The sequence below is a fragment of the Salmo salar genome, chromosome ssa05 (assembly GCF_905237065.1).
Source record: "Salmo salar chromosome ssa05, Ssal_v3.1, whole genome shotgun sequence".
Classification (NCBI taxonomy): domain Eukaryota; kingdom Metazoa; phylum Chordata; class Actinopteri; order Salmoniformes; family Salmonidae; genus Salmo; species Salmo salar.
The window spans coordinates 83,686,899-83,710,047 of record NC_059446.1 but is presented as its reverse complement, the minus strand read 5'-3'; the positions used below and the strand labels follow the sequence as shown (position 1 = coordinate 83,710,047).

The 23,149-nt window shown below is 40.4% G+C and overlaps 1 long non-coding RNA gene and 2 pseudogenes across 1 annotated transcript; 1 reads left to right on the top strand and 2 right to left on the bottom strand.

Moving 5' to 3' along the window:
- Positions 1-5,627: 5,627 nt before the first annotated feature.
- Positions 5,628-7,440, bottom strand: LOC106598329 (homeobox protein Hox-A2b-like; annotated as a pseudogene).
- A 1,553-nt stretch (positions 7,441-8,993) lies between these two features.
- Positions 8,994-10,625, top strand: LOC123743205 (uncharacterized). The gene is made up of 2 exons (XR_006770026.1): positions 8,994-9,256; positions 10,164-10,625. It is a non-coding gene; the product is annotated as an uncharacterized lncRNA (long non-coding RNA).
- Positions 10,626-19,977: 9,352 nt separating this feature from the next.
- On the bottom strand, positions 19,978-22,617 carry LOC123743058 (homeobox protein Hox-A9b-like; annotated as a pseudogene).
- Positions 22,618-23,149: the final 532 nt, after the last annotated feature.

The following is a 23,149-nucleotide window of genomic DNA, read 5'->3' as shown; positions in this document are numbered from 1 at the left end:
GCACTACTTTTTACTGGGGCCCTATGGGTCCTTTGACTGGGGCCCAAAGTAGTGCACTATATAGGGAATAGGGTGCCATTTGGGACCAAGCCCATGTAGGTGTGATAAGAATTCCTTGGATGGATGCCTGGTTGGTGCCAATGTAAACTGTTATTATGCAAGCACGGAGCCCTCTCTAAGAAAACAACTTGTACTCCTGTTGTGTGTTTAGGGAAGAGTTCTGGGCATCATCAGTCAGTGTCAGTCTGTTGGGGAAGTTTGGGGCCAGGGCAGGGTTGGGTGTCATTCAACTACCAGACACTGCACTCAAACGTGGTTACTAAACCCACATGTTTTATGAGGGATCTCAGACTCAACTGGGTGTTAATTTCTCTGTCCTGTCCAAGTCTGTGTATAGCAAAATGTACTGTCCAATCAATTCCGTGTACAGTACTGTCTGTCATCCATTGTGAGTCAGTCTGGAGTTTGTGTGTGTTTACGTCTCAACTTGCCCTATGTGGGAGACAGTTGGGGCATGATGATGATCTCTACAATACATGTTCAGGGAAGCATAGTACTCGTGTCCTCGTCTGTCTCTAAAACAGCCTATACTCCTGTATCTCCTGTACTGTAGCCTACAAGGCAGGGGTTATTGTCACCATTCTATGAAGCTTGTTTTATACATGTTTTTAACCTTGTGTCAAACAGTGCCACCCAATTGTTGTTCTAAGCCTTTGAGCTAGCCATAGCTTTCAGACAGTTTAGAAAGTGAGACAGGCAGTGATGACTAAACCTATCCACCTGTCACCCCACCTTTTTTGGCTGCTTCTGAAATGGCACCCTATTCCATATGTAGGGAACTACTTTTGACCAGAGCCCTAGGAAACCTCCCCTTTCCTTGGCTCAGGAGGAGCCAGGAGCAGTCAGACTCAGGATGGGTATGGGAAAGTGGCTGTCTCTGTCTCTGACCTCTGATGTCACCAGGACCTCTAGGGTTGCAAAGTTCCGTAACTTTCCCAAAAGGTTTTCCAGAAATTGTGGTTTTAGGATTTCTTGCATTTTCCTTTCTGATTACGGGAACCTACCAACCATGATTTCTGGAAAACCTGGGAACTTCTGGAAAGTTCCTGGAATTTTGTGACCCTACCAGTATACTCCTGAGATGAGTATACAATTCCTCTCCTGTCTGTCCTGCCTTCCATGGTAGTGTGAAACCATGTACTCAAGCATGAAACACAGGTGGAGTGCTTACTGAATGAATATAACTAGTCCTACTGGACGTGGGCCAGTATTCAGAATGAGAGCTGACTTAGGATCAGTTTCGCCTATTTGTTTTTTTAACCTTTATTTAACTAGGCAAGTCGGTTAAAAACATATACTTATTTACAATGACGGCCTAACCCGAACAATGCTGGACCAATTGTGCGCCGCCCTATGGGACTCCCAATCACGGCCGGTTGTGATACAGCCTGTAATCGAACCAGGGCCTGTAGTGACGCCTCTAGCACTGAGATTCAGTGCCTGCTGCGCCACTCGGGAGCCCAAAATAATGAATGGAGAGGAGAATCTGATTAAGTCAGCACTCCTACTCTGAAACACTGTGAATACGGGCCCTGCTAAACAATAGAACTTAGTCTCATTACTCACCATTCACAATATCCTTTTAATGTAAGAATGTACCAATATTCAAACATCCTCCTTTCCTGTTGACCTTTACCTGAGCAGCAGATAGGATCACACTGTTGACCCCAGCTGACCTGCCAGGGGTTCCGTCCTGTGTGGTGAGGGAGATGAGAGGTGGCCTGACCTTTGACCTCTTCGGGGAGAGAGCTGGACGGTGTCGGATCTCCCTCTCCCACAATGCACTACACTCGCTGCTCACTGTGTTTTTCATCTGGTTTCAGGTCCTGAATTAGGTCAGTTAACAATGTTTTACCTTCTGACATTGGTTGATTGGCACCAGAGAAGGAATGTACGTATGTGGGTTCGCATGTGTCAACAACAGCATTTTAGTGAAAAGACAATACTTAAATTTGGATGCAAAATGGAGGACAACAAGTATATGGCAGGGCTACGCCAGCTGGCAGACAGCTTCCAGGTAACCCTACATCAGCCCTGGGTTCATAGAGTATTTGTTTTTTTTCAAACACTTTGCCAGATGGGCAAGGTTTACACTTCTGGGACTATACCATTGGTTCCATTGAGCCAGAGAAGCACTTTGAAAGAAAAACAAATTCTACTTGAACCCAGGTCCATCTACAATGTTGTTACTACAGTTATTACTGTGCAGGTACATAGGCATGAGGGCAACTTGAAGGTAAAGTGCTACTGTGAGTTGGGGAGCACACAGTCAGGTCTTGATCCAAGCTCTGTTGATTGTTCCTCAGACTGACTTTCATTGGCCCTGCAGGGGCATTGGGCTGAGGTTTCAGAGGTGTTACATTTACAGTTTGTTTCAAGTCAAAAGCAAAGCTTGAAAGTGACCAACTGCCTCCTCGGCTTACAGGGATTAACCTACTCCGGTGGTGTTTTGAAACAGCTCAGGATTGTTTTACCATTTAACTTCAAATCTCTCCTGTCACAACTCACATAATGATAGTTCACCACCTGTGTCCCCCTTCAGTGTTGTGGACAAACTAATGATGGAGTTGTGGACAGACAGGACTGGGGTACAGTAGTACATCACAGTGGAGTTGACATGAGCTAAACTATGAATAATCACATGAGATATAGGTCCCTGGTAAAAAACTGTGGTACACTAGATACACTGTAAACTCTCTGGCATTTTTACCTCAAATACTTAGTAAGTTGTACTCAAAGTCAATGACTAGTCATTATTACTTAAAATATTGATGTGGTACTGACTCAACTAAATATTTGTAAGATATGATAACAAATTAACATTTTTACCAGCATACTCTACTGCAGCTGGATTTTTTGGAATAGTTTTTTTATATTTGTGTTTTTGAATGTACATTTAGTAATTTGTGTATCATAACATTTACAAAAAAAATCTAAGATAAATCATTGTTTTCTAAACTAATCCAATCATTGGATTTTTGCACCCCTTACTGAAATTGTTGTTCCAGTTTAAATGGCTTAGGTTTCCTCCCACTGTTCTTAACCCTGGCAGTTATTATGAATGTAGGTTGCAAGTGAATACACATTTCAACTGTTGGATAGCCTAATGCTGGCTAGATTCCAATAGGAGTTACACATCACTTTGCAAGCCAGTATAATGTGATTTACAGTAAGGGTTGCAAAATTCTGGTGAATTTCCCAGGTTTCCAGAAATCCTGGTTGGTAGATTACTGGAAAAATGTAGGGAATTTTACAACCCTACTTGCAGGCCTGATGTGGCCTGTAAACTATGAGTTTCAGGCCACTGTATTAGGCCTTATTATATATGTAATGGTTCAATTATAATTTTCCCCTAAGAACACACTTGGTGAATGCCCCGAACTGAAACTGAACGAATTCTACAACGATGTCTCTGTCACTAACAAATACAGTCATGGGTGGTAACTCTACAATTCAGTCGAAAAGGCGAGGCACACTGAGACATTACTGGAGGCGTGGCTTAATGGTGGCGTTAAATTTAAGTATACCTTACTCAAAATAAATGCATTTTTATTACTCATAGGAAGGTAGTACTGCTCACTTCAGCTATTTAAGTTTTTAGGTAATCGTTTCCTCAAAATGTTTGAGTAGACAGAATTTATCCGGTTTTACAGTGTAGGGAATAAGTTGCTATTTGGGAAAGGAATAATGCCCTTTTTGGGTGAGATTCAATGGATTCATAGACTACAATTTTCGATTTTACTCTCAATAATGCATATGTAGTTTAAAATGACCTACTACAGATTGTATGGCAGAAGGCTACAGGCTATTAGGCTACATTTATAGTCCATCCCCGACCAAATGTTTTCTCTTAACAACATTTTTCTTTCACATTTGTGCAATATAATCCTACATTAAAGAACGGAATTTATCGTAAATTTTGTTTTTTTTAAACAATTGATTTGCATACTATTGTTTGAAAGAGAGCTAATAACTAGCTTCGGACAGCATGCTGGCCGTTCGATGGTGTTGTGGTAGAAAATGGCGGTGGTCTGACGGTATCCCCCTCTCCGCAGGCCCACTGAAAGAAACACGCTCTAGTCTAGCGTAGCCTAGCACACTGCCATTGTTAGTGCGGCTGATGGTGTGATACAGGGCCTAATCATTGTGAAAGAAAATACAGTCTTTTGTACCCTTAATTGGATATCCCTATCTTATATTTTATTCACTAGGCCTATACCGATTTGTAGAGGAACTATCAGGTTTAGAGCATCCTGTCCATTGACATGGTCGACTAGGTTAGGATTACAGCATGTCGTATTGTAATCAACGAATTGTGTTAAAATATTCAACCAAAATAGTCTGACAAGTGATCATAATACGTTTCCATATATTAAATATAATCATAATAAACAGTGCCATGGATTTAATTTACCCGTTCAGCACGTGCACATTATTCATAGTCTATTTAGTATAATATTATAATATGTTAATTGCAAACATATAGCCTAGTCAATTAACAGATTGGGTTTAGTTTGGAAATAATAACCACGTTGTCGACACTAATTGTTTAGTTTCAATACTGTAAAAAATAAAGATTTAAAGAGGCAAAAAGCATGAATCTCTTTCAACAGCGGGTTGAATTACGTAGTGTGAAGTAGTCGGCTATACTCCTCCCCCCCTCCTCCCCAAGATGTAAGTTTTATAGGCTATAAAATGTAATTGTAGAACGTCAACAAAGTTACAGCTTTTGGCCGAGGACTCCCGGTATCCCCAATAGGAAGATTGTTTTTATTTGCGCATGTACTACGGCAATTAATCTCTTTAATGACGTCCTCAATCATAAACTACCGTGATTTATGGACTCAGAAACAATGTAATCTATGTCTCATTCAACAGCTCTAGTCCATAGCGTATGGTCAATTCAATCATCGCTACTTTCCAGGAAAAATATTCAAGAGCAAAACAAGATGCTTTTGGAAACTATTTATTGTAACTTCATTAGAAGTAGCCTATTATTACTGGAATTATTCTAAGTCTGTTATTTTCTTGTTTTGGGGGTGAAATTATCTGTGGAAATTATCGCATTGTCGATTCAGTAGTTTATATTTGTGATTTCCGTTTATGAGATAAAATCTGCTCACTATTGTCCATTTAACACCACTTTATATATTTCAGGATGAAGAGTTTTGCCTGCCATTCTGAAGGAAAGATTTCATCATAAAAAGATCACTTGTTGCAATAATATTCTTTGTAAGTATATGTCTAAATTCTAAGAATATTGAGACAATTCTTTTCAGACCCATTGCATGCTAAATTAAAACAAAATTGTTTAAATAATGGAAACAAACGTTCAAGTGAATGGAAAATAGTAAAGGACATGATGATGAATATCTCTCGTAAATAAGTAAAATTTTATTCTAAGAAAATAGGCTATTTATAACATTATTGTACCGGAAAATGATACAAAAATGAAAAGATGTATATTATTCTTTGGAGGCATAATATTGGCATCATTTTAAAAAACTATTCAATTGATGATTTTGTTGTTTTGAAACTTACCTCATTGGAGCCATGTATTCAATCAATCAAGCAATTACATCAAAATAAAAACGGAAGCCAGTTATTTGTAAGAACATGGAAGACAGGAAGCTCTTCCTAACTAAGATGTTTGAGTTGTTGTTTTCTCTTTTAGAATAGTTAGTAGCTCAAGTGTTGCAGGTCGATTGTTGTGAGCGTTTCTGAGAAAAAATCGAAACCTTCAGATGATAAACCCATTGGACTATCTATAGAATCTGACAAACTTGGAGAGAAGGAATCCGATGAGAAAACGTGAAAGTCCTGCAAAGAGACGTCGAGGGCCGGGGAATGGGCATTGTCCCCGCCAGATGCGTAGTCCGGGCCTATTGTTGACACGCATATAGGAACAGTGGGTGCCGTGTTAGGAAAATTTTTCAGATTTTTGTCATCGCTTTTTAAATGCGAAGCAGTTGAGCTTTGGGAATCTCCATTGTCATTGTGTGCATTCTGAGACTGTTGTTGTGAAGTTAAGGTATTCTGTTGAAAAGAGCAGCTTTCCCTCTCTAGAAGCGCGCCGGCGGGTAGGCCTACATTGTTACCAGCCTGGTCGAAGTCCTCCTCTCTCCCGTCCTCCAGACTGGTGAATGTCCCCTCGCCGTTCTGGTTCTCCTTGCAGTGGGTTTGTCTCTTGTGCTTCATCCTGCGGTTCTGGAACCAGACTTTCACCTGTCTCTCAGTTAAATTCAGTAAAGCAGCTATCTCCACCCGCCGGGGTCTGCACAGATACTTGTTGAAGTGAAACTCCTTCTCCAACTCCAATAGCTGGGTGTTGGGTGTACGCTGTCCTCAACCTCCGAGATCCTCCGCCACCACTCTCTGCAATCTCTGGCGACCCTGAAACACATTGAAACACATTTGAAATGTTCAACCAATACAAAAAGCAATTGATGATTGAATATAAATAAATAAATGACAGTTGGTAAAAAAGCATCAAGCGGTTCTACTGCGCCGCCCAGCAAATGGTTTGTGGGAGCACAGACACCGCGCTGAGACGATTTATGAGCCCGGAGCAGAATATGATGGGTCTGCGTGGACCAGGCCGACTGGCTTGAAGATTAATGAACATGCCAGCTGCCGGGTCGGTCGGCCTGCAGTAAGAGTAATCTATCACTCTTCATTACTGTCACACATTAACATTCTTCCACTGCATCACCAGTCAGCAGCACACTGACCACTGAGAATGTTCAAATAATTACACTTTTGCTAATAGATATTCTGCAAGTCATGTGGGAGAATTGCCCCCAAAATAGAATGTTGAGACCAGACAGACCTTTGCATTTTGATAGGCTAATGGGCTACCTACCCAGACTGTAATTTCATTAAAATATAATAGAGGCTAATCAATCATGTCTTACCTTGGGGAGAGAAGTGAAGCGGCGCAGTGTCGGGAGATGTGGCAGTAGTCTGGTGGTTTTTCTTGGAGGCTTTCTTCTCCTTCATCCAAGGGTACTCCGGGGGTAGGGCTGCGGCTGGCTGAGGGCTACAGACTCCATTCAGATTCTGCTTTGACCGGCTGTGGCGTGGGTGGCTGCACGGGTTGAGGCTGGGAATGGTCTGCTCAAAAGGAGGAGGAATCAGTGTCGACTGTGAAAGCGTCGAGTTCTTGATTGATGAACTTTGAAATGCATCACCGACAGGGGTAAAAGATGTCAGGCACTCAGCAAGCGACGGCTGACTATTGATAAAACCGCTCTCTCGCTCAAAATCGTAATTCATCTCCTCTCTTCTTGTCTTGGAAAAGTCACCGGTCGTAATTTTGTGGGCGAGGAGAAAATTATGAAATTTCGTGACAAGTGTTTTTTTCCAACAATGTTGCTGATTACGGCCGTATGGGGACAGCGATGCCATTAAACTATATTGCTTTCATGGAGACAACGTTGAAATTGGAACGTATTACTTGTCACATGATTACCTCTGCCCAATGACAATTTGGGGTTTAATCAAAAGAAGCCACTGTCCTCTGTGATTGATGGAGAAAGTCGGATAGGTAACGCCTAGTTCTGGGGGTACGGCCTAGTGTGCTTTATTTACACACAGTACTGTCCCCGAATGGAGGATAGTCCATTTAACAAGAGCGTGTGTGTGTGTGTGTGTGTGTGTGTGTGTGTGTGTGTGTGTTTCTCTCCTTTTGGATCCAACACCTCATTGTCCAGGGTTTATGTCTTAATGTAACCACAAAAGACGCAGTCATTATCAAAGTGAACTCGTTAATTAGAAAGTAATTCTGAGCAAGCCTGTGGCTCTGCAGAGTGGTGCACAGAGACAGCCGAGCAGACACTCAGTCTTCTCTCTCCTTTTCATTCTGAGAGCGAGAGCGACCGAGAGAGAGAAAGAGAAATATTTTTGCACAGTCTGTAAAGTTTGTATTCTAAACGTAGGTCTTGATATTTCCAAGAATATGAATCTATAAGAATCTGAATACCTTTAAAGATGAGGACTTTCTTTAATACTCACCCACGTATTACTTGTTGTTCTCATGTCAGACTTTGTAAACAAATGTATAAAATATTTAACACATTATTTATACATTTCTTGCCTTCATGGAAAGCCATTAATTGAGCACAGATATATTAGAAATAAAGTGCTATTTGCATGTGGAACTATCACGGGAAGCATGAAATCCATGTCTGCATGTTTCTGGTGACCTACTCCTATTGTATGGAGATATTACAGTGTGGCACGTGGTTGTAAACTTGCATCATATTTCTGGAGACGCAGCTGCTTCAAATCCCCGTAATCCACCATCAATCTGCCAACGATGAATTGCATCAGAAATAGAAAAATGCATGTGGATGAGACGTGTATATAGGCCTACTGACACAGGAAGAGTAGCCTCTGACGAAATATTTAGAAGAAAAATAACATTGAGAATGTAATCCACAATGAGTGACGGTTTACGCACGGATTTTACGCCTCAAATGAGACATTTATTGGTGTTTGTTCAAGTTGAATGGTCCCAGATCCGTATTTAATACCTTATTTTCATCAGTATTACTGACACCTAAGAATTGGCCTATTGCACAATATATTAACAATTGGTTATAGTAGTACTCTGGATAGATGCCTTCCTATTCACCTCCCATAGAATCATCCCGATTTGAAGTAAAACAATAAGATCTATATTCTTTATTAATAATTAAAAAAAATGTCATATTGTTTTCCTCCCTGTGTTGAACTTTTGAAAAAGTGCTAGGCCCCGGGCTGTTTATTGCTTATATCCAGACAAAGAGCCTGGAAAGCCTGCACGTTATCAATCTTGCTCGCCAAAAGGTCTGACAGCTCCTTGCCCTAAGAACACATTTAAACCATCTAACTCTGCCTTAGATCATATGTGGCCGCCAGGAAGACTGCAACAACGTGCTACTTATGGGGGAAACTACACAACTTGGACGTTTCTTTAATAGGAATCCATTTCCGAATATGGATGTTCTACATAGAGCAGACAATGATATCGACATACACTATAGGTGGGTTATCTTATCCTGCTATATTTTCTTAAATGGAAGGAAAATCTACAACATTTTCGTTTTCAAAAGAACAACGTTAGTGGGAAATAGCAGCAAAAGAGTGGATTGACTGAGATGGCGAGAAAGAATCGAATGGATTTGCTTTTACACGGCGTCTATTGTCTGCAGAGGTGAGTGGGTGTTGGCATTCTGCAAAAACCCCATTCAATCCCACGCCGTTTCTGTCTTTGGGCTGCCATAATATATATATATATAATATATATATTGATATCATCTTGTCATAACTTCTAAAAACATTCTCTTACTGTATTTCGTGTTTCAAATAACCTACAATATAGTTGTTTTGATATTTCATTGCAATAGAGGCTATCTTGCATTGCCTTCGGCGCTGACAGGCAGATCGTGTGTTATTCTATTCCAAAATGTCCGGGACGGACAACAAAATATATAACACCTTTTAGTTCTCTGCATGCCGTGAGAGAAGCCCATAGGCTACACGAAAATGTGATTTATTTGTTATGATTAAAGTTGATATTTGTACATAGGCCTAATGCAGTATCACACTGTCATCAGAGAGACACATTATGGTAATCATTTCATCAGAAAAATATCATCCAAACAGATGCTCAGTATATTGACTGTTTATTCGAGAAAAACATTTTGTATACTATTTAGTTTTAGAACAAAGACGCATATCTTATGGTAGGTCTAAACCATTCAAGCTTATTTGGATATCAGATGTTTTTTCAGATACGAGGTGTAGCCACAAAATAGGTCTAGCCCGTGTTAAAAAAATTGTGTGAGGAATACAGAGAATCTATCGAAAAAATATTATTTTTAATTATGCTATCATCATTTATTTAGTTATATCAATAATATATGAACATATACATTATTTATTATTACTCAGATGCACTTTTACTAAACAAAAAATAGTTTACTTTTATCCTTTTCATTTCAATTTTACGGCTAGAATTATTGTTTGTGTGTCAACTTCAACCCGAGATATAGCGCATAAATCAATGTGACATTTTTGGTTGAATGAAGCTTAACTTCATTGTGATATGTATCTGGCAGGGTAGTGGACAGGAGCTACATTAACCGTCTGTCCCCCAGTCAAGACAAGACACCTGGGAAGCATGGCAGGAAAAAAAGTGGACTAGAAGGGAACCTTTTTTCTCTTCGAGGACTAACGTTACTTATCGGAGGAAAGTAAACGTTCTCAGATTGTTGTCAGAATACTTTAATATTCCACATGGAAATTGTTATCAACAGCAATACCAAGTAGTAGTAGAATAGCTGCACTAGGCCTATTCATTTTGGGATCAATATAATAGTGAGAATAACCAGACATTACAAATAGTGTTTTAATTGTAATTAAGGGTTAATAATCTTACTGATATTTGACATTTTTTTACTTTCTTTTGAAGTTTTCTGTTTAAAAAAAATCAAGCATCCTGTTGTATAGCGGATTCGGTTCAAGTCAGTGAATTGTTAGATCGAAGACAGATGACATTGATTAAAGGTCAGTTAATAGTTTGATGTTTGCATTGTCTTATTTCTATTCCTGAATTTCCTCGAGCACAATAAAACCTTCTCTCACATGGATGTTATGTTTTGTCTTATGAATGAATCATAATCAGTCGAGTCGAATTATTGTTCGGACCAGTATGACAATGTAATCCATACCTGCATTAAGCCCTTTGGGGGGAATAGCTATGGGACATTATTTTCATGGAACAGAAGTGAACACATAACATATCGAGTATTCCTGAACAGACATGTTGCAGTGGGATAGGAGGGGAGTAGTAAGACATGATGGATAAGACTGGGTATCCATTAGAAACATGTGTAGGTCTGTATGTGTGGGAGGAGGATCATTCACAATGGCGATGGCAGTGAGTGGGACTAGAGAGATGACTATCCCACCTACATATGGTCTTGTTCTGTAGATAAACCTCCCCCACACAGACACAGCTCAAAGGATGATATGAGTGTGTAGTTACATATCCGGACATATGAATTCCTTGGTAAGTCATACTCCCTTCCTGTAGCTATAGGGTTTATACCTTACGAATATAGCCTATAGGTCTAGGACATTATGCTGCTATGTTGGTCCCGGATATGACGGTAGAAGATGGATTCTGCGGAGAGGAGTATGTCACTGAACCAAAGATGGTGAATAAATAAAGATGTCCCACTTTGCCGTTTATCATTGAAAAAGTTGTCATTTCAATACCGCTTAACGGAGTGGTTCTCCCATAGGAACCAGTGCATTAGCAGATGGGTCTGTTCTGCTTAGTCCATTGACTACATGAACCAGAAAGAAATAGGGGGTGGGATGTCTTGCTTCCTCTCCCTCTCTGAACATCAAGGGCGTCCAGGAATTGGGTCAGGAGACGACAAGGCCTTGTGCTGAATGATTTAACAACGTCATTTGTTTTCAAACGTGTTTTGTAGTTATGAGGTAATATTTAGGCCTTTTTCAAATCATGTTTAAAAAAACCCACCTTTTTTTTTGCTTGGCCTTTAATCAGAGATGTTATTGTTTAAAAGCATCCTTTTGTGTTTTATGCTTTTTTATTCATCTATTTTATTGCTGCCTCTGGTTTTGCTTTTTAAATCTTTCATGCTTTACTGTAACATGTGATGAGATTTTAAAATGCATTTTAAATAAAGTTTGATTGATTTGATTAAATACTTTCATTAATCATTATTTGATATTTAATGCATAAAGGTGTAAATAATAATAGGCTTTCATTATTTTCAGGACCAGTATATTATGTAATGTTACCACTCTGCCTCTCCGGCATTATTTGAAACCATTTCCAAAAGAAAAGAAACGGACAAATATCATATGACCTTTGCATTAAAGTGGTGTATATTGTATCATATGACCTTGCATTAAAGTGTGTATATTGTATCATATGACCATTGCATTAAAGTGGTGTATATTGTATCCTTATGACCTTTGCATTAAAGTGGTGTATATTGTATCATATGACCTTTGCATTAAAGTGGTGTATATTGTATCATATGACCTTTGCATTAAAGTGGTGTATATTGTATCATATGACCTTTGCATTAAAGTGGTGTATATTGTATCATATGACCTTTGCATCACAAGGGTGTATATACTATAGGCCTAACTGTGTGTTCATGGGCTCTCAATAATATCACAAAGCAAACAGAAGAAAATAACTGTTCTTCTAATCAGTCCAATATATATTTTCTGATTTGACAGGGCACTGCTGTAACATGTTTTAATCAGAGTTGTAATTTATTGTGGTAATTATATGGTTTTAATAATTAAAGGAATTTGAATTGGATTTCTTTTGCAACTTTTCATTGCAAAAGAGTCCACATAACTATGTTTATATCCTATATTTTGGGTTCCCAGGTGGTGCAGCTGGTCTAAGGCACTGCAGCGGTCTAACCCTACACTACACTATACTACTTTTGACCAGAGCCCTGTTTCCCCTACCGGCCCGGTCAACAGTAGCACACTATATATTGGAATAGAGTGCCATTTGGGACGTAACCCAGGTGTTCATCATCACCATGACAGCTCTGTGAACTTCTCTAGTGAATCCTCAATAATGGCCTCTGTCATTGGAGCTGACATGGGACTTGATGTATTGGGGGCCGGGAGGGGGTCGGGAGGGGGGCACACGCAAACAACATCCAAGCAGCGCTCTGTTTGAGCTAGCATGGCTCTTCATAATGGTCGCTTCCACCAAATACACGTTGAAAGTTGTCTACCCCTGACATAGTCAACTGAATGGAATCTACATTTTACATGCTGGACCTTTAGCTCTCTCTGTCTCTGTCTCTGTCTCTGTCTCTCTCTCTCTCTGTCTCTCTCTCTCTCTGTCTCTCTCTCTGTCTCTCTCTCTCTCTCTCTCTCTCTCTCTCTCTCTCGTCTCTGTCTCTCTCTGTCTCTCTCTGTCTCTCTCTGTCTTCCTCTCTCTCTCTCTCTCTCTCTCTGTCTCTCTCTCTGTCTCTCTCTGTCTCTGTCTCTCTGTCTCTCTGTCTCTCTCTCTCTCTCTCTCTCTCTCTCTCTCTCTCTCTCAAGAGTGATTTACGCTCAGTACATAAACAACCCAATAAAACTAGGGGTGCTCTGTGCTCAAGAACCATTACAACAGTAGGCTAAGACGTTAACACAACATTGAACTCACTTTGGGGAAGCCTGAACAACAACATGTTGAGAGATTATTGACACCCTTGATCAAGATAAGCAAAAATATTAAATAAATACTGAGCTACGTTGTATGCTCCAAATCTTTGTAAATGTCTATTATTTTATACTAATATAATTGCTCAGAGAAAGAGATTGTGTTTAATAAGTAATACTTTTTTCAACAAAAAATAGGAGTCAAAAAATATTGGCACCCTGTTTTCAATAGTCTGGCACCCTCTATGAGGATAATGTCACCTTTTTCTAAAATGGTTTATTAGATTGGAGAACACATTGGGAGGGATACTTATCATTCCTCTGTACAGAATCTTTTCAGATCTTTGATATCCTTCGTCTGCACTAATGGGCTGCTCTCTTCAAGTCAAACCACATGTTTTTCAATGGAGTTGAAGATAAAAGACCAAAATTATATTTAGCAAAATGCTAATTTTGTGGTCAATTAAAATATTTTGATGTGTTTTTGGGGGTTATTGTCTTGCTGGAAGATCCACTTTCAGCTGCATCTAAGTTTGCAGAGGCAACCAGGTTTTGGCTAAAATATCCTGGTACTGGGCAAATCTCATGATGTCGTTGACCTCAACAAGGACACCAGCACCAGTGGAAGCAAAAATGGCCCCATAACATAAACAATACTTTTCGGATATTTTCATGTCATCCTGCAAATAAACATCTGGAATTTTCTAAACCGCATTGGTACTTGGGCTGGTGCCATGGTCCATGACACAAGTAATACGCTTTGGCTAAGCTTTTCCAGTGGTGGGTTTGATGCGTTGAAAGAAGGACACATATTATGTAACAGCACTGCTTCCATCCCCCTACTCGCCTCCAACCTGGGCTCAAACCAGGGACCTTCTGAACACATCAACATCTGCCTCCCACGATGAAGAACCGCTTCCCACCACTCCACAAAAGGCCACGCCCTGCAGAGCAAGGGAAACAACTACTTCAAGGTCTCAGAGTGAGTGACGCCACCAATTGAAACACTATTAGTGCTTCACCTCTACTAACCATTTCACAATCGGGTTACACTTAACCTCCTCCTTTTGCTACAACCAGCGATCCGGTCACGGCATCAATGTAACTAGTATTGCTTCCGTCCCTCTCCTCGCCCCAACCTGGGCTTCTGAACCAGGGACCCTCTTCTGAACACATCAACAACTGTCTCCCCATGAAGCATCATTAGCTATCGCTCAAAAAATCGCGGCTCTTGCAGCAAGGGGAACAGCTACTTCATGGTCTCAGAGCAAGTGACGCCACCGATTGAAACGCCATTAGCGCTAACTGGGCCTCCCTGTGGCTCAGTTGGTAGAGCATGGTGTTTGCAACGCCAGGGTTGTGGGTTCGATTCCACGGGGGCCAGTAACGGAAAAAAAGAAATGTAAGGAATGGAATTGAAATGTATGCATTTACTGACTGTAAGTCGCTCTGGGATAAGAGTTGCCCACAAATGACTAAAATGTAAAAAATGTAACTAGCTAGCCATTTACACAATCTGGGTTACACATATGCAGAAAAGTACCTAATACCTACTAAAATATGGTGGTGGATCTTTGATGTTATGCGTTTATTTTGCTTCCTCTGGTCCTGGGGCCCTTTAAGGTCAACACATCAATGAACTTACAGCGGCAGTGATATTTTAGCCAAAAAACCTGTGGTTGTCTCTGCTAGGAGGCTGAAACTCCGCAAGTGGATCTTCCAGCAAGACAATAACCCTAAGCAAAAATTTCGAAATAAAATGGTTCATTCAGTGCTACTATCGACGTAAGGAGAGGGTTGCAGAGTATTATTGGACCAGGGTGCCTATACTTTTGACCCCTATCTTACAAAAATGAAAATAAATTACTTTACTCTTTTCTCTGAGAAATTGTATTAGTATAAAATAATTTAATTTCCCCCATGTTTTTGAGCATGCAGAACAGCTTCAACATTTGTTTTTGCTAATATTTATCAAGTGTGCCAATCATTTCTCGGAGGTGACTGTAACTGTTCATCAGAACAGTGAGAGAGGGACAAATATAGTTCTAAGCATTATTCTGATGAGATGAGAGGGGTCAAGACAAACACCTCAGCTGTGACATTGCAACAACATGTCCAAGGGAGCTAAGCAGACAGAAGGGCTGAGGGGAAGAGAGCACCACCACAGCAGCAGAACAACTAGGAATAGGCTATTTGGAGACAGTGGCTAGATTCCAAACACAGATAAACCCTCCCCTCGTCCCTCCCTTCTGTCTTGATGACCTCAGCACCTCCACTCTGTCGATGTGCCCCCCTCAGCCCTCTCTCTGTTGATGATCAGCACCTCCCCCTCTGTCCTTGATGGCCCCCCCCTCACACCTCCCTCCTCCCACAGATAAACACAGAGACTGGATTACAGGGCTAGAAACAGGCAGAGTACCTGCATTATCAAACAGCTTCAAGCAGAGGACCTGCATTATCAAACAGCTCAAGCAGAGACCTGCATTATCAAACAGCTCAAGCAGAGGACCTCAGATTATCAAACAGCTCCAGCAGAGGACCTGCATTATCGAGCAGCTCAAGCAGAGGACATGTATTATCCAACAGCTCAAGCAGGCCAAGCCGAGGACATGTATTATCAAACAGTTCAAGTGAGGACCTCGTATTATCAAACAGCAGGTAGAGGACCTGCATTATCAAACAGCCTGCCAGAGGACCCGTTATTATCAAACAGCTCTATGAGGACCTGCATTATCAAATAGTCAACAGAGAGGACATGCCATTATCAAACAGCTCTGCAAGCAGAGGACCTGCATTAAATCAAACAGCTAAAACAGCAGGCTGGGCAGAGGACCTGCATTATCAAACAGCCAAAGCAGGCCAAGCAGAGGGGACATGTATTATCAAACAGCTCAAGTGGAGGTGATCTGCATTAATCAAACAGCAGGTAGATGACCTGCATTATCAAACAGCTCAAGCAGAGGACCTGCATTATCAAACAGCTCAAGCAGGCCAAGCAGAGGACTGTATTATCAAACAGCTTAAGCAGAGGACTTGCACTATCAAAACAGCCTGCCAGGCAGGCCAAGCAGAGGACTTACATTATCAAACAGCTCAAGCAGGCCAAGGATCTGTATTATCAAACAGCTCAAGCAGGCCAAGTAGAGGGACTCCAAATATCAAACAAAAGCCTGCTATGGCCAAGCAGAGGACCTGCAACTATCAAACAACTGAAGCAGGCCAAGCAGAGGATCTACATCCAAATGCTCAAGCAGGCTAAGCAGAGGATCTGCACTATCAAACAGCTCCAGGGCCAAGCAGAGGATCTACATTATCAAACAGCTCAAGCAGGTGCCAAGAGGACCTGCACTATCAAACAACTGAAGCAGGCCAAGCAGAGTGGGATCTACATTATCAAAACAGCTCAAGCAGGTTGCCACAGAGTGACCTGCACTATCAAACAACGAGCAGGCCAAGCAGAGGACCTGCATTATCAAACAGTCAAGCAGCCCAAGCAGAGGACCTGCACTATCAAACAGCTGAAGCAGGCCAAGCAGAGGATCTACATTATCAACACCAGCTCAAGCAGGCCAAGCAGAGGACCTGCACTATCAAACAACTGAAGCAGTGGGGCCAAGCAGAAGACTTGCATTATCAAACAGCATAAGGAGAGGCCATGCATTATCAAACAGCTCAAGCAGAGGACTTAATATCAAACAGCTCAAGCACAGGCCAAGCAGAGGGACTTACATTATATCAAACAGCTCAAGCAGGCTGGGCTAGAGACCTGCATTATCAAACAGCTCAAGCAAGGGGCCAAGTAGAGGACTTGCATTATCAAACAGCTCAAGTAGGCTGCCAGAGGACCTGCATTATCAAACAGCTCAAGCAGGCCAAGCAGAGGACTTACATTATCAAACAGCTCAAGCAGAGGACCTTGTATTATCAAACGTAGCTCAAGCAAGGCTAAGCAGAGGACTTTACATTATCAAACAGCTCAAGCAGGCTAAGAAGAGGACGTGGGTATTAGCAAAACAGCCTGAAGCAGAGGATTTACATTATCAAACAGATCAAGCAGAGGACCTGCATTATCAAACAGATCAAGGCAGAGGACCTGCATTATCAAAACAGATCAAGCAGAGGACCCGTAATATCAAACAGATCAAGCAGAGGATCTGGCATTATCAAAACAGATCAACAGAGGACCTGCAGTATCAAACAGATCAAGCAGAGGACCTGTACAGATGAAATACTGCATTGCTCTCCACATGCTGAGAATGTGTTTCGCTTGGAAATGGATTAATATGGAAAATCTTACCAATTAAAGCTTAACTACTTTTCTTTTATTGGTTTGGTTTCATTGGTTTCATTTTGGTGATAAAATTGGTGATTTATTGGCTATATTACTATTTATTAACACACCAAAGATATACAATGAATGCCCATCCATAACATGTAATTAAAGATAATTCTGCTGAACAGCCATTTTGTCGATGCAGTATCTCTATGATAATTAAATGGAAGTCACCTCTAAACCCTCTCTGTTGCTCTGTTTGTGTCACCTTGGTTCCTGTTTCAAAGTGAAAATGGGACAAAAAAACGGACTTTCAACTGCATATAAGTAGCCCGGACGTCTGTCCACATCTTGGCCAGGCGTGTTATTCTCGTATTTCCTGGGCGTGCATTGAACTACACACTAGAATACATGGTCGTTCGTCCCCATTGAAGCAGCCCAGCTGCGTGACATTTCGATCTCTAACGTGACGTTGCTTCCACCTGCTGGTTATACGACGCACAGTAACACAAAATGACCGCATAGGTCAGTAAGTAGTTAGATAATGCATAGGCCTTTTTTGTGACTGAATTACCATAATGTTAAAGTGTTTCAACACATTAAATATAATAGTTTTAAAAAAATGATAAGTTCAAAATTGTTTAAATTGCTTACGATTCCTATTGCAACAGGGACAAACAAAGGCGAGGATTTGAGATTAAGATTGGTTGGAAACGCAATAAAACGTCGTAAGCCAGCCAGCCTTTTGTGCCGGAAAACAACAAATGGATGTCTGGGCGCTGAAACAGTGTAATTCGTTGGTGAACAGTCACAAAGCAATTTGAAATAGAAAAAGAAGACAGCATGGCTGGAGCCCGTTTTATGGAGCAGCTTCTGGATTAAGACCTTGAAGACCCATCTAAGGCACACGCCAAACAACACCATAGCAGGCCCTGTGTGTGTGTGTGTGTGTGTGTGTGTGTGAGAGTTGTGTGTGTGTGTGTGTGTGTGTGGGGGTGTGTGTGTGTGTGTGTGTGTGTGTGTGTGTGTGTGTGTGTGTGTGTGTGTGTGTGTGTGTGTGTGTGAGTTTTGTTTTGTGTGTGTGTGTGTGTGTGTGTGTGTGTGTGTGTGTGTGTGTGTGTGTGTGTGTGTGTGTGTGTGTGTGTGTGTGTGTGTGACTGGAAACATAGGTGTTTTGTGTGTTTGAATATATGTTTTTTGAACGACGTGGGTTAACCATGGTTGTGTGTAATTACAACCATTAAAAAATGTTATCCCCCTTTAAAAATAGCCTGTATGAAAAGCATATTATAGTGATATTCAGACGCGAGGACCTGTATGGTGTTTGCTTCTTTCAGTCGCTTTGCACCCCATAAACAGTTAAAGCTGTGATTGTGGTTTATTGCTGCATGGCAACCAAATATCGTGTGCTAGTGCACATTGGCCAATAGCAAATAGCATGGGGCTGGCTTGTCCAATGTCCAGCAAATGTGTTTTATATTGTACTGTATGTTGGGATTCAGAACTCATGGTCGTATAATAACAAGGCCTAAAGGAAAGGGAGAGAAGAAGGCTTTGAAATCCGGTGTGTGGTGGTACTAAGCCAACATGGACTACACGGGAAATGCCCGCTTTAAAATCCACTAATCCCAGGCCTGTGGATTTAAGTATCTGTCGCTTCTTTACTACCTGTTTGGATATAATTTATGCCCATAGGCCTAGCTTCTACCTATACTCTCAACCTTTAACTAAATAAAATAACATTTTCTGTAAATATTGAGTAGGGATGTGTTGTTTAATGTTGTAATAAATAGGCCTATTCATCCTGTGATAGTTTATCATACACAGCATTTATATCAGGCATAGGCCTATACATGAAAAAAAATATGGTTGCCTTTTTGAAATGAAAATTTAACTGAATAAGATGTATTGTAGCAACTATAGTTCTGGTTTTGGATAGAAGGAAATAAATACAAATATCTTGTCCGATGTTGGACATTTATCAACAATTAGAATCTTAGTAACAATCTATTCTCTGATTTCCAAACAATAAATATGGATTGCGACGCAACAAAATAATTTGACATTTTATTTGATATTTCATACAAACGCGACTCTTCATTTTAGAATCGAAATATCTGACTACTGAGGTATTTTATGCGTGTGCAAACAGTGTTGCTCTAATTCCATAGACAAAACTGTTAAGGATTTTTATCCCAGCAATTAAAAAAAAAAATCTCACACCGACTAAACATGTTGCTTTCGGCAAAAAAACTCGAAATAAAATAAATAGTCTGACAGGTAGTTGAAACACATTCAGGTAGTCAAACGCATAAACAAATTAATAGGCCAATAACAGACTAAAACTCTGGGTGAAAAACAACAACTAATTCATGAAACATTTCATGTAAACGAACATTAGATGCAATGCTCTAATATGTAATCTGTGTGCATTAAATGAAATGATTTACCAATTACATCCAAGTTATTGAGATAACATCAAGGTACCAAACAGAACACTCTAGGAAGAAAACAGGCCGACAGATTTTACAACGACGACAACACAACAGTCCTACACAACACAACAGACTATAGATCAAGCAAAATGTGGATAGATTGGCAACTATTTTCTAGAAATATCTTCGTTTCCTGAAAGTCCACCAATTGTAAGTATTCACAGTTTATTCTACGGGTCTACAGGCCTGCACTGCTCGCCTTTTAACATGTCTTTCGACGGTCCTTATTCCTTCTTCATCTTCATCCGGCGGTTCTGAAACCAGATTTTAATTTGTCTCTCAGTCAGATGAAGAACTCTGCTACTTCGTATCTACGGTCTCGGGGAAGATACATATTAAACAGAAACTCCTTCTCCAGTTCCAGAATCTGATGCTTAGAGTATGACAGCGCTTTTTTTCTGCTGGATTTTGCATGAAGCCAGTTGGAGATAATTAATCTGGAAAGAGGGTTCGACAAAAGCGAGACAGAGCTCATGAGAAAGTGTTTTCCACAAGAGTCAGAATGGTATTACAAACTGTGGATGACGAACAGCAGCAGGTCTTGCTGAAAATAGCCAATCATGCAGTAGCCAATACAGTCAGCCATTGTGCTCGTTTCGGCCTTCTGACCCTAAGGCCTAGTCTACTGCTCCACAACAGTGGGAAATAGTTTTTGTCTATCATAATCCAAAACAGCAAAATCATGGTTTCTCACAGTAAAAACTAAGTCGAGGAGGGGACGACATTTTTGCCGCTGGTGAGGCAGCTGCTTATCCAACATGTAGCAAATAGCAAAATCATATTATCTTTCACAGTAGGTTGGCAACTGATCGAGGAAGGAGGGGTTTTTGCTACTGTCGGTCAGTGGTACCGTTTTTGGCGCAATATGGATCCATTCGTTATCAAATAATGGATACAATAATCTTGACGTAAACTCAACCTTTACAGCAGGCCTATATTATATCATAAATCATTTATTAAATGTCAGCCTCTGACCTTATTTCTAGATTCCTTGCTTTTATCCAACATGAATGAATTCCAAAGATCGAGACATATGAGATCATGATCACCATTACATGAAGCCAAATGAAAGATGCCGTGCTTACTTGTGTTGATCTCCCTTTTCCCTCTACGGTTGATGCTGCTCTCTTCGTTGGGTTTGGAGAAAATGGCATCACACGCAATCGTATCCTTCTCTGGGTGCGGAACGGTCCGTTGTCAACAATGTCGGACACAAGAGGTGTGTGCGTTTCAGCGTTGTGCAGTCCCCATTTCATCAGCGGCTCCGGTTTGATATCATAGTTCATATTTGACGATAATCCTGTTAAAAACATATCGACGAAACCGGTTCCAACGCCCAGGAACGCATAAACATCCCATCGGTACTTCCTGTTGGACAATGGTGATAAATAGGGCTGGTGTGTTATAGAGGCTGCTCGGGGGCTGATGAGTGAAATGGGACCCAAGACGCAATTGAAAATAGAAGATTTCGTCTGCAAAGGGCAAGATTCTAACGCTATATTCAGTTAGCATCGGCTGGCTCGCCTGTTCCAGCTCCTGGTCCGCTTGAGTATGTGTGTGCTAAGCAATATTCCCCCTTGGTCGCGGGGAAGATGAGAGTCTGCATAGTAACTAAGCGTGCCTAATTGTCGACATGACAACAAATACACAAAGCCAAAGGCAACTAAACTTCCACTGGAATATATATTTAGAAAACAGGATCATGATACTACTTCGCTGCACCAAGAACCACTCACATTCGTTCAATAAATTGAACCTTGGCTGTATTGGATTGGTGCCGCAGACACGTGACCGTGGGACAGAACAATAAATAATAAATCAGTCTACTCAACGAGCCAAATGGTCACCATTTTCCTCCGTTATATATTTTTAATAGCAAAGTCATATGCCTATATCATTTTAATACCAGCAGTAAGGTTTATGATTTTGTTTCAAATGAGACTTTTAACGTTGATATGTTTTATATATGTCTAGAAAGTGAGAGAGTATAGAATGTTTTTCAGCCTCCTTAAAAAAATAAAGGAATGCAGCAATGTAGTAAGGCGCCTAATATCTCCATTGTGACATATAGTCGTTACTACGCGCAGAATAAGAGTCCATTTATTTCCATCTAAGAACTCTACCACCGATCTAAAATTGTGGAATTCTATAGAATGAATTTATTCAATAAATGATCCAGTATCTACTCAACATAATTCAGTCCATTATTTCCTATAGGCCTATAAGGGCAAAACACTCCGAGGTTATTCCAAAGACTTGATAGCATTAGATTACGATATCGTTATATAGAACTTATAACAGGGGACTCTTGAAAGAAAATACACGCAGCAATATTTTGGCCAAATACATATACCCACATTTAAACATAGTAGACCCGTGAGTTAATAGGCCCATGTACTATAGGTACGCTGATGAGTGTGTTGACATTTGCCATATTAATCATATTTGCCATGATATGCCATTTGATGTATTCATAGTAAAGTTACAAGCAAACCTATATAGGTTTACCACATTCAAGGTATGCACATCGTATTCATTGTTATTAGGCTTTTACATATGTTATTCACCTGATATGCCGATTACCATCCGAGTAATGCTCTCTTCAAAATGGCTTGAGATTATTCCATTTGGCTTCACTCTAAATAAGGACAACAGAAACAGAAAATATTGTAGTGATACTGTCTCCATTGCTCTGGGATATGAACGTTTAAATGTAAAACATTATATATGTAGACCTATGTAGCCATATAGTATAAACACACCGAGGCCCAGTTTCGGATTACAGATTGAACCATAGTCCTGAACTAAAAATAATGTTCAATAGAGAATTCCAATGGAGAACTCCCACGAAAGGGCTTTTCAAATAAACACATTTTAAACAGACTAAACAGAAAAGTATTAATATCCTAAACGAATGAATTAGATCTACTTACCAAATTATTGTCCAAAATCAATTCGAAAAAGTTAAGACCGAATCTAAAAATGCATACCTCACATAGGATTTTATTTGATAGTAAGACCAGGACTATTATTTCTATTTAAGACTGCAAAACACAGGCATATACAACCATTTACACAATATGTGTACACAAGGAACAAGCTCTGTGTATTCTACCAT